This window comes from Sorex araneus, chromosome 3, assembly GCF_027595985.1.
Source record: "Sorex araneus isolate mSorAra2 chromosome 3, mSorAra2.pri, whole genome shotgun sequence".
In the NCBI taxonomy this organism is placed as follows: Eukaryota; Metazoa; Chordata; class Mammalia; order Eulipotyphla; family Soricidae; genus Sorex; species Sorex araneus.
The window spans coordinates 16,569,498-16,580,972 of NC_073304.1; the positions used below are offsets into that span (position 1 = coordinate 16,569,498).

The window sequence follows — 11,475 nt, forward strand, 5'->3', positions numbered from 1 at the left end:
ATCATATTTTATTATTTATTCAGTCCCAATAATGTTCATGGAATGATTATGTTCAACTTACATTTAAGACTCGATTGAAATTCAATGATCAAATAGAAACTTAAAATCAACATCTGTGCATTTGACTTAGCACATGTTTTCTGTTTACACATTCATAGAGTGCTACTGAAAAGACCAGCGTACTGGTTTATCTGTGTGTGCGTCACTATTATCATCCAGTCATTGGCTCTTTAAACTAACATTTATTGAGAATCTACAAAGCACAGAGTATTATGTGAGTCTCTGGGGATATACAAATGAAGACCACATGTCTCTTTTCAAGGAAAGGAGTCATATTCTGAGATAATTATAATCCAATGTGATGCACATATTATTGTTTATTAAGTCCTGTGGGAACAGAGTTGGGAATGTTTAGCTTAGTGTGGCATGGTTGTTAGAAATGGAAATGGACTGGGATGATTTGCTCAAAATGCATGAACTGAATCTTCAAACAAGTTAAACATTTTTAGCAAAATCAACCATGAGGTGAATTTAGACACAAAGGGGTAAAAAGCTCTATGAAATCCAAACAAGGAAACAACACGGTAAAATTACTTATTTTATATAACAATAATTAACATTCCAATTTACATATCAGCATCAGGGGAAACGAGCATTCATTGAAATTTATTTTGTGAATTATTGAGATAATTCTATGGCAGGAACTATATGATCAGGGTAAAGTTAATTGGAACAACTTAGAAATTGAATTCAATAATAGAAAATCTGTGTGGTGAGGAATGGCTAGAAATGTTGAGAATGCTCTTCTCATCTTGGCCAAATGGATAAGTTGGTAGGAGCCTTAATCAAAGTCACAGGCTGTAAAATCAATATCGCAAAATCCATGACTTCCCTATATGCAAATAATTAAAGAGAAGAAAGTGACATTAAAAAAAAGCAATCCCATTCACAATTATGCCTCAGAAATTCAAGTACCTTGGAATCAGCTTAACTAAGGAGGTAAATGACCTGTACAAAGAAAACTACAAAATGCTACTTCAAAAAATAAAAGAAGACATGAGGAAATGGAAACACATGCCCTGCTCATGGATTGGGAGAATTAACATTTCCAAAATCTGCATAAGAGCATTATGCTGATTCATTGTGATCCCTATAAAGATACCCATGACATTCTTCAAAGAAATGGATCAAACACTCCTGAAATTCACTAGGAACAATGAGCCCCCACAAATATCTAAAGCAATTCTTGGAGAAAAAAAAAAAACAGATGGGAGGTATCACCTTCCCCAACCTCAAATTGTACTACAAAGTAGAAATGATTAAAACAGCATACTATTGGAACAAAGACAGATACGGAGACCAATGGAATAGGGTTGAATATCCTTACACACACTGAAATATATGGTCATCTAATCTTTGATAAGAAGCAAAAAATATAAAGTGGAGCAAGCAAAACCTCTTTTACAAATGGTGCTAGCAGTCAGATCAAAATGGATTAAAGATCTCAACACCAGACCAGAATCTGTAAAGTACATTGAAGAAAAAGTCTAAAAAACCCTCCATGACATTGAAGCTAAGGAAATCTTCAAAGACAAAAACACCACTGACCAAGCAAGTGAAAAGTGAGATAAACAAATGGGACTATCTTAGACTCAGAAGCTTCTGCATCTCCAAAGAAAATGACCAGAATACAAAGAAAGTCTTCAGAATGGGAAAGGGTACTTACCCAACACCCTTCTGATAAGGGGTTAGTATCAAGGATATACAAAGCACTGATTGAACTCTACAGGAAGAAAGCATCCAATCCCATAAGAAAATGAGGCAATGAAATGAACAGAAACTTTCTCAAAGAAGAAATCTGAATGGCCAAAAGGCACATGAAAAAATGTTCTTCATCACTAATCATCAGGGAGATGCAGATATAAACAACAATGAGATATCACCTCACACCACAGAGACTGGCCCACATCCAAAAGAACAAAAGTAACAGGTGTTGGTGTGGATGCGGAAAGAAGGGGACTCTCCTTCACTGCTGGTGGGAATACCGACTGGTTCAGCCGTTTTGGATATTGCCTAAAAAGCTAGAAATTGAGCTCCTATTTGACCCACAATACCACTCCTGGGAATATATCCTGGAGATGCAAAAAAAAAATACAGCAGAAATGACATCTGCACTTGTATGTTTATTGCAGCACTATTCGCAATAGCCAGAATCTGGAAAAGAGAACAGTTGACTGGTAAAAGAAAATTTGGTGCATCAACATAATGGAATACTATGCAGCTGTTAGAAAAGATGAAATCATGAAATTTGCATAGAAGTGGATCAACATTGGGAGTATCATGTTAAGTGAAATGAGCCACAGAGAGGGGGACAGACATCGAATGAGTGCACTCATTTGTGCATTATAAAGTAACAGAATGGGAGACTAACACCCAAAGATAATAGAGATACGGGACAGGAGGTTTGCTCCATGGCTTGGCAGCTGGCCTCACATGCTGTGGGAAAAGGCAGCTCTGATAAAGAAGGGACCATCAAATAAATGACACTTCAGGGCTCGCTCAGGAGGGGAGATGCGTGCTGAAAGTAGACTATGGACCGAGCATGATGGCCACTTATTAACTGTATTGCAAACCATAATATCCGAAAGGAGAGAGAGTAAAAGGGAATGTGCCTGCCACAGAGGTGAGGAGAGGGGCGGGGGTTAGAGACGGGAGGCAGGGAATGGGGTGGGGGTGGCAGGAGAGATACTGGGACCATTGGTGGTGGAGAATGGGCTCTGGTGGAGGGATGGGTATTCGATCATTGTTATGACTGAAACATAATCGTGAAAGTTTGTAAGTCTGTAACGTATCTCACAGTGATTCATTAAAAAGCAAAATGAAATAAAAAGTTTTAAAAACAATCTGTACTTGCAAGTACATAGGGAGTGTGCCTTAAGGGGATCAATCCATAAGGGAATTTATTGATTACTCTGTTATAATAATCTGCAACCCACCTTTCCTGAAAATGTGCTTAATGTTCTGTTTTCTTATTTCATTAAAGCTGCTTTTTGGAACCCTGCAAACAAGATGACTACTTTGAGGACATGGACCTGATTTCTTTCAACTTGCCAATAAAGATTTTTCTCATTGTTGTCCTGTCTCTTGACAGATTGGCCTTTGTGTAGCAATGGGATTGGACCTTACTGAGGTAAAATGTGGCAAGCACCATTACATTTATGTCTTCATTTTGAAAGAAAAATTTTTGAAATTAGAATAGAAGGGCTGAAGAACAGGAGTGAAGACACTGGATCGACCTTGTAGATTACTTAGCCACAGCCTTTCAGTTTACTCCTCCACAGGACGTGAATGTTTAAAACATATTTTTAATTTAGTTAGTTTGAAATAGTGTGGCATTCACAACATTAATATCTTTGATAGTCAGCTTTATTTATAGTTAATTATCTAAAATAGGTACATTTTAACTGGAAAACTTCAAAAAGGCTGCCTATATATTTTCATTTTAAGAATGACAATATAGGGGCTGGATTAATAGCACAGTGGGTAGGGCGTTTGCATTGCACGCAGCCGACCCGGGTTTGAATCCCAGCATCTCATATGGTCCCCTGGGCACCGCCAGGTATGATTACTGAGTGCAGAGCCAGGAGTAACCCTTAGTGCATTGTCGGGTGTGACCCAAAAAGCAAAAAAAAAAGTGACAATATAATAACAGGAGTAAATAATCTTGTTTTTCTCTCAGTAGAGTAGCAATGACATGGGGTAACCCATGAGCCTGTGTCATGAGAAAGAACTTCGTGATCATGATATCTGAATGGTCTTCAAGAAATGGAATTATTTCATCTGGGATTAAAATGTAAGTAGGAAAGTACAGAATTTTTTTGTGTGACCATCTTTTTAATTTTTTTTATTATTGTATTTTATTGAAACACCATGAGATATAGTTACAAGCTTTCATGTTGGTAGAGGAAAATTTTCATCAAGGAGTTGTAAAGAAAGTAGAGAGGGAAATAAATGTTACTTTAGAAGTCTGTTTGCAGTTAAGTGGTATATTGTATATATGTTAACTGTATTATTATAATATCATTATGATACTATACCATATTGTCTATATGAATATGATTAATATATAAGGATGATCATGGTATAGGTAAAATAAATTTTCAAGTAAGTGCTTAGTTTCATTTCTATGTTTATGGTTACAATTTTAAAGGATTTATTTTTCTTTGTTTGCCTATTTTTTGTTTCTATTTCTGTTTGGCAAGAGACTCTCTGCCAAGAGAGATTCTCGGCAGAGAGTCTCTTGCCCATGTGCCTGGCTGTCTTCCCGGGGGCCTCTCAGAGGGGGTGGGCTCCAGCTTCCCTCCCCGCCCTGATTAGAGCTCCCGGTGGCTGAAGACCACCGGAACCCAGCCACAGCCATGCTCAAGGCCCCTCTCCACACTTTCGGACGAGTCTCACTCATGAAGGTACTGGAAGAGGAACCCAGGTATGTGGGACCCGGGGCCAAGACCTCCAAGTCTGCTCGGATCAGGACTGGGCCCCTTTGGCCCAGATTTCCCATTTCCATTAGCTAGGCCATCACACACAGGGATTGCCCCTGGCGTCGTGTAATCCCACCAACGACCAACATCCACAGACATAAAATCAAGCTCCTGGAAGACATCTTATAGACTACTTTTCCCTCTGGTATATTCATATGCCAATCATACTCCCCATGGTGTATTCATTGCCAAAACCAGTAACAGTGCTGGGTCTCAATCCCCTGACCCTGAAAGAGCCTCCAATACGGCATCATTTGGAAGGACAAGTAAAGAGAGGCTTCTAAAATCTCAGGGCTAGGACAAATGAAGACACTACTGAGACCACTCAAGAAATTTGACGATCAATGGGATGATGATGATGATGATGATGATGATGATGATGATGATGATGATGATGATGATGATGATGATTTCTGTTTGGAGCTACACCCAGAAGTTATTCGGTGTTGGTGTCACTTCTTATTGTGCATTGAGAAATGATTCCTGCTGAGCCGGGGTGGGGGGGAAGGGGAGAGAGGGGTGCAGGGCGGGGGAGCCATAGGGATTGCTGAGGGTCAATTAAACCAGGTAGGCCTCATGTGATACAAACACCTTAGCCACTGTATTTCTTCAAACCAAGGATTTAATATGCATTAAAATTAATTTTGTAAAAATTAGGAATAATAAAATTTGAAAAAAAGAAACCCTGTTCAAGAAAATGCTGATCCTAAGTAATATGCGTTTATTTACATTGAGTGATAATTATCTACATATTTCACAAGTAACTATTGTCTTACCTATTTTTCTACTTGTGATTTTTCCAGTATGAGTGATTCACACTATCCTTTACATTTTTATTTTTCAAATATTTCTAAATAACTACATAGTAGTTTGGTACTGTAGAGATGTCTGGTCTTGTCAGCCATGAGCTGGAAATTAATTTCAGAGAGGGACAATTTTATAACCCTAAGTCCAACGATACAGAATCACTAAGTGTTGTGATCCAAATTGCCACACTTGAAAATACAACCAATAAATTCCCATATTTGAACAAAATAGGGCCATCAAAATATTTTTCAAGTGCTTCTTTATTAAATCTTAATATATATATAGAGGCCAGAGAGGCTCAGTCTTAATAATTATGATAATCTCTAAAATAATACAAATTCATAAATTATTCTTTTTTAAATGCAGTTCTTATACACATTAATGCATAAAGTTGTTATAAATTTATAAACAGGTGTTTTCATATGGTTGTTATAAAACATAAATGCATATCTAAGAATGATTGATTTGAATATATTCAGCCATTTTATCAAACAGTTTATTAAATTTTAATTATTACTTAAATGGTTAAAGACACATTTTTGACATAAGTGTTTTTATTTGTTACATTGAGAATGAATATTTAAATGTATTTGTGAGAAGGATTAGAACCACCCATTAAAATCCCCTCTTTTATTTGAAATAACATTCTGAATGTTTTAGGAATAAAACAAATTTTATTTTTCTATGAATTACTATAAGCAGGAAGAAAATAATACTGGGATATTGTTAATATCTCCTGAGATTAGTGAACTAATTTTAAAGAAGGGAAATACAAACATCTCTCTGTTGGGGACTATGGGATTTTTGCTTTCCTCGCCTTATTCCCTATGCTGGCACTTTTTGTCAAGCAAAACAGAGAATCAACACATTGATACTTTTTTACCTTCCTAGATCCAAAAATGGGGTCAAAATCAGTGGCTATCTTTTTCTAATTACTTCATCTCACAAGGAATAATAAATGCATATATATTATGTATTACAGACTTTGCCAAAGTTATTTGCCCTACTACCAGCTTTTCAGGGAAAAAAAAAACCACACACACAGAAAAAATAGAGAAACCAAAAAACTATCTATACTCTTGGAAATCTAACTTCTTCAACAAAACATAAAGTTCCTTTTATTAACTCTGAGGCTATTATTTCTACCTCTACCCTCTGGATTTTTCTAGCACTAAAGAATCACCAAAATTGGTTAGAATTTACCAAACAGGGCAAAAGACCTATCCTCCATTTTATCCTTAAAAATGTATAGTAATTAGAGTTTTTCATGACTTATAAATTCAGATAGCATATTAAATTTAGTTTCAAATAATAGGTTTTAAAGACAAGTTTTGATATAGATATCAAGTTAAAAATAGAAAGCCTGAGAGATAGTGCAATGGGTAGGGCACTTGCCTTGCACTTGATCAACTGGGATTTGATATCTTACCTCACATGTGGTTCAGGAGCACATCCAAGAGAGAACCATGAACACCAAACCAGGAGTGAAAACCTCAAGCTCAGTCAGTTTGGGTCCCAAAAATGATAAATTAATGACTGAAAAATATGCTATCTTGGTTTATTTTTACCTCAAAAGCAGAAGAAATTTCTAGTCACACAATTATTCTTTGTGCCAGGGTTCATGAGAGAGTTTACCCTTTATCATCATTTGAACTGTGTGGGTTCACTTTTAAGCAGCTTATGCTGGAAGTGCTAAGCAAGAATTCAATACTTCAAGTATATTTTTACTTCTTTATGACTACCATTTTGTTTAACTTTCTTTACTATGTAGTATGCATTAGGGCTGGAAAAATAGCACAGTGGGTAGGGTGTTTGCCTTGCAGGAAGCTAACCCGAGTTTGATTCTTTTGCCCGTCTCGGAGAGCCTGGCAAGTTATCAAGAGTATCCCGCCCCCATGGCAGAGCCTGGCAAGCTACCCGTGGCATATTCGATATGCCAAAAACAGTAAAAGCAAGTCTCACAATGGAGACGAAGTACTGGTGCCCGTACAAGCAAATAGATGAAAAAAGGGATGACAGTGCTACAGCGCGTAGTATGCATTGTATGAAACACAGACTATACATTCAGTTCAGCAACTCCTTATGTTATCATGTGAGCTTCTGCTCAATAGAAATGTCTTTGTACTTAAATTTGGGGGATGTCAAAAGTGATACATAGATTTACCCAACTTGAAAGTCAACTGTGATACTTCCCTAGCAGGGGAGAGCCTATGATCCCAGGGTGGTTTTCTCAGGGCAAGGCTTATTTTTTGTGGTCTGGCTGTGCTGACCCTGATTATTTCTCCAAAAATGGGAAACTTGTCTGTATAATTTGTGGGAGTGAGGGACTGCATGTGTGCTCTCCCCTGAAGAAGGAGGAAAAACCAATTGTGTATGGTGTCCAGAGAAGTATTACAACATGTAGGGCGCTTGACTAGCACATTAACCTAGATTTAATTTTTGGCACCGCATACGGGCCTCCGAGAACGACCAGGAGGGAACTCTGAGTACAAAGCCTGGAGGGAGTCCTAAGGACTGCCAGGAATTGCCTCAAAACAACAATAACAAAGAAGAAAACTTGATATCAGTGGCATGAGATATTCATATCTTGCTTTGACATAGTGTTAACATTCTTAATGAAATATATTATTAGCTTTTAGATAAATCCCATCCAATCTTAGAGACATGGTGACAACTCATGGTAAAATGAGAAATTGCCTAAGGCTGAGGAGAGATAAATACAGCTGATTTTCTGAAGCCCCTGACTGTGGACAATCTTAGGTATGTGAATAAATGATGGTGATAAAGTGAGGCTGCCTAGTTAATGTTGTTCTAGAGATAGGATCAATTAGGTTAAAACTATGAAAGTGGGTGTTGCACTCTCCCAATGCTTCTTAGAATAATGAAAAGAGGTTTTTGAACAAACAAATATAAACGTTACATTCTGTACTAATTGCTAGTTTGAGAAAAAAAAAACTTCCGCTGCATAATATCTCTGTTTAGTGAGAAAGCACAAAAATCCTAGTCCCCATTACCTCTGACATCTGATTCTAATGGACCATATGGTTCCTGATTCTGCTGTAAGTAACTTAATGCTTTGTGTAATTAAGAGGGCATATGCTTCCTGTATCAAATCACTATTAGAGCACCTTTGCACTGTGCTAACCATCATAGACCAGGTTGTGATACCAACTTTTATCTTCTGCTAATAAACTTTAATATTGCTTAATCGATTTAGAAAAATAAACATCTCACAGGTTTTTAAAATAGCCACGTGCATTATCCCAGCTTATTCTCAGACCCTTTGTTAAAGAGAAATTGGCACCTTGTCGTTCTCTGTACTCCCCTCCCTATCAACAGGCTTTTATGGTGATGATTTGACCAGATATCAGGGCAACATCAAAATTCTCCACAGAATAATTACACTCTTTCTGAAATTTATGCACTCTCTAGTTACATTCCAGCTCACTTACTTTTAGAGATCTCAAGGGACACTTTTTTTTCTATTATTCACATCTCTTCAAAGTAAGAACTGCAGGTGTATGGTCAAACAAATGGGTATCATCGGTATAATTGTACACATAAAGGGGCCACAAAACAATATAACATTTATTTGAAGTTCTGAGGATTGAAGCTCCTTGATCTTAGCTAAAAATAGTGATAAAGTTCAGTTCTTTATCTTGAGTTCCTTTTCTGTGAGGTTTTGGAAGTATGGTTTTCTTTCAGCATAATGTACTGTAGAATTGTCAGAAAACACTGATTTTTTTCCCAAAATAGACAATATCAAAGAACTGATCAAGAATCAGGTATTGAGGTTTCTCACATATTCAAATCAACTAAGGTTGGGGGCTGGAGCGATAGCACAGCGGGTAGGGCATTTGCCTTGCATATGGCAGATCCGGCTTTGATTCCCATCATCCCATATGGTCCCCTGAGCACTGCCAGGGGTAATTCCTGAGTGCAGAGCCAGGAGTAACCCCTGTGCATTGCCGGGTGTGACCCAAAAGCAAAACAAAAACAAAAACAAAAAAATAAATCAAATCAACTAGAGGCTCTAGAAATTTTGAAACAAAATCTCGAAGAAGAAAAGAATGCATCTGTGAACGACATTGCACTTATTTAGTAAGACTATATGCTATATTTTAACAATAATCATAATCATAATTATTTTACATCCTTTCTCAAAGGCACCTCTTTTCTATTTAGCATTGTAATTATTTCCTTTAATTATGGTGGAAATATTCCTTAACTTTTGACTGTAGCCAATTTTGATCCCTGAAGAAGAAAATGTAGTGGAGCACTAGTCTTGTAACTATCCTCAAAGGAACATGCTTTCTTTATACCTTGTTCTTGTATTTCTCTCAGAGAAGAGTAGTAGTTTACCCACAGGAGTCTGTTAATCCTGGTAGAGAAAAAGAGACACATGAAACTGAATCAACCCATTTATAGTTGAGAAACTCACCTGAGATCAATCGAACTCCAAAGATAGACAATAAAAATACATTTACTTGTCTCTGCTCTTGAGGAAATGTGTTTCTAAGGAAACTACAGTGATCTATGTAGGATTTTCCCTAAAGCCAGCTATATGCATTTGCTAATTTACCAAGCTTTACTCTGTTCTCCTTGTTAAATATGGACATAATCATATTGATGCTTCACACCAAATGCTTTTGAATCTTCATCTTTCATAGCATGTTGCAGATTGGCGTGCATGAGTAACAAGTTGTGACAGGTGACTGAGCACTTAACTGCTTCAACAGGCCTTTCTAGAACCCTTTCCCTTTACCCTTTAGGATGTAACTTTTGGCAACGTCTCACTGAATTGCTGTCTATTTAATCTGGATCCCAAAGTGAAAACAAGGTCAGAATGTCGCCATCTTTATGAGACCTAAGGCTTTGCTATTTTAACCTATAAGTTATTGTTCCCAAAGTTGAATTGTCTTATGAATTGTCTTATCTCATCCACTATTTGAGGCTTTCAAAGAAAGGACTTACAATTCTCCCCTGCCTCTAGTCATCAGCTATAAAAGAATCATGAAATTCAGAGCTGTACAATGGTTCATTTGGCAGAAGTGAGAGATAAATATTTCCAATAAATCATATATAGCTCCCTTTGTCCAGTTGAAAGCGACTTTGCAATTTTTTTTCTGCACTGAGAATCAGTTTAAGTGAGCCTAATTCTCAGTCAACAAAAAGATCATGTTGTAAATAAAATCCTAATTTCCTAGGACTGAGTTCACCTTTCAAAGTGGAGAGAATACCTAGCTTGGAAAATTCGATTTGGCTTATGAATAAGTCTTACATATCCAACATGGAAGTAATAAAATTTTTGAAAATAATGATAGTAAAATAAACTTAGAATAATTTATTTTAATTTTCTCTTCCTAAATACTCTGGGCCAAGTTTGATGGGTCTCTGCACCCAGCTGGAAACTTTCACCAACTGTCAGGAAATAGTGAGTCCCAAAAGCTTTTCACCTCAGTGCTGCTGAGACAGGAGATTGGAAGGTTTGCTGAACATATGCGCAATGCATCTCAATGCACATTTTTTAATGTGGGTGATCTTGCATTTAGTCTTCCCATGAAACCCTACCTTAAGGATGATTCTTCCAAAGGAAGATTATTCATAGACATTTAAAGAGTGGGTTAGTCAAATGGCCAAGACCACACAATGAGAAAACATTAGCAGAATTCCTCTCTCTACTTTCATATTTTCCTCCAAGTGTCATATATTTCTTCTTCTAAGGGGCCTCGTTTGTTATCACCAGACCCTTTCTTTATACACGCAGTTGACACATTCAGTCCACTTCTGCTATCCATGAGCTTTTGTCCTGCAGATTATATAACTAAAGTATGGAATGACTCACAATTACAGTCCCTCTGATGATATACAATACCTTTTCTTTTTTTAAAAATTATTTTTTCTTCTTTATTTTTGAGGGGGGTCACATGCCATGATGCACAGGGGTTATTTCTGGCTCATGCACTCAGAAACCACTCCTGGTGGTGCTCAGGGGACCACATGGGATGCAGGGAATCCAACCCGGGTTGGCCTCGTGCAAGGCAAATGCACCACCCCTGTGTTATTGCTCCAGCTCCCAGCATCTTTTCTAATGCCTAACTATTGGTCTGCTTTCCTTCCTTATGTT

The 11,475-nt window shown here is 37.3% G+C and overlaps 1 non-coding gene across 1 annotated transcript; it reads left to right on the forward strand.

Moving 5' to 3' along the window:
- Nucleotides 1-7,533: 7,533 nt before the first annotated feature.
- Nucleotides 7,534-7,696, forward strand: LOC129403707 (U1 spliceosomal RNA). The gene has a single exon (XR_008629404.1). It is a non-coding gene; the product is annotated as a U1 spliceosomal RNA (small nuclear RNA).
- The last annotated feature ends 3,779 nt before the right edge of the window (nt 7,697-11,475 follow it).